Below are 1,469 nucleotides of genomic sequence, written 5' to 3'. Positions count from 1 at the left end.
AATCCCTTCTCCTCCATTCTCCTCTTGGGATCTTGGGCACGCACGCACACGCGCCCGGCGTGAGTTTTAAGCCACCAGGTCCAGGACGCGAACCGCAGTCGACTACGTGGGAGTTCAGCAACATAGCCATTATGCTAACTGCTGGTCACGGGAGTAGATTTCTTATAAAAGGATGAGTTTGACAAAAATGCCAGCTCCTTGATCTCAGACTTCCCATCCTTTAGAATTGTGAAAAATAAAATTATTTTGTTTCTGAATTGCTCAGTCTTTGGTAATCTGTTACAGAAACACGAACAGACTGGGCCAACCCATGGTTAGGGGCACTGGATCCATGTGGCCAACTATGTGGTCTGAGTTCCAGACCCAGTGGCGTGAAAAATACACCAGGGGCTTATGCATGTGTGTCCCAAATCCCAACAGGATAGAGAAATGGAAGAGACAGGATTATGGCATGACCATTCTCCCAGAAGGCTTCTCTCTATATATCTTTCTCTCTCTCTCTCCCACCTCCCTTCTTTCCTCTCTCCTCTCTCACTATGAAAATGCGCCCTGGCAAATATTTTTAAAAAGAAACACGAACAAACTAAAACAGAAAATCAGTACAGGAGAAGTGGAATGTTGCTACAACAAATACCTGAAAATGTGGACATGGCTTTGGAACTGGAAAACAGGGTAGAGGCTAGAAGAATTTGGAGAAAGGAGGCTAGAAGAAGCCTACATTACCATGAACAGAGCATTAAGGGTGACTCTGGAGGGCCCAGAGAGGAGGAGAACTGTAAGGTATACAAAGGGAAAAAAAAAAAAAACAAGATTCATGGGTCATGGTAATAATTGGGAACCTGACCTCAGTTAAGTAATAATAACTAGATAATTTATGTGCTTGGCATTGTTATACAATAAGGGTGATAAACAAATGTAAGAGCTTTGCTTCAGGAAAGTTAATTTTGTAAGAGAATTATATATCATTTTAGAAATAGAACACTGCAAATTATACACTCTGTATATTCATTTCATCCCAACAGCCCCAAATAGAATTATACAAATGTTAAGAAGTTAAGAATGTATTTACATTTATTTATTTATTTATTTATCTCATTTAATTTGACCACAGAGGGACAGAGCTAGAAAGAGAGAGAGGGAAAGTGAGAAAGCAAGCTGCCAGATCCAAGACTTGAACCACGGTCCATCATGTGGGAGTCTAGTGCTCTTAACCACCATACCACCTGCCAGCCCCAGGATTATACAATTTTTTAAAGATCAGCATTCAACATTTGATGGCATATAGTCAAGTGCTTAGTTATGTCTTTTATAGGATTAAGTGCTAGGCTAGTTATAAAAAAATGAGCTAAAGCAGTTGTCTCCCAAGTGGGATACTTAAGAAAATCCACTAAGGTTCAAGAAAAAAAAGAATAATTAATGCTGTTATCTCAGGAGTAGATTTCTTTCTTTTTTTTGGGGGGGGGCGAGGG

At 40.3% G+C, this 1,469-nt stretch overlaps 1 protein-coding gene across 8 annotated transcripts in view; it reads right to left on the bottom strand.

Moving 5' to 3' along the window:
* Positions 1-1,469, bottom strand: part of LOC102502420 (zinc finger protein 181) — a 14,583-nt gene that overhangs the window by 3,959 nt on the left and 9,155 nt on the right. The gene's annotated exons all lie outside the window — the stretch shown is intronic.

Source organism: Tupaia chinensis, unplaced genomic scaffold (genome assembly GCF_000334495.1).
Source record: "Tupaia chinensis unplaced genomic scaffold, TupChi_1.0 Scaffold149922_1, whole genome shotgun sequence".
Taxonomy (NCBI): Eukaryota; Metazoa; Chordata; class Mammalia; order Scandentia; family Tupaiidae; genus Tupaia; species Tupaia belangeri.
Note: the sequence above shows the minus strand (reverse complement) of the source record. Positions and strands in the feature narration are given on the sequence as shown.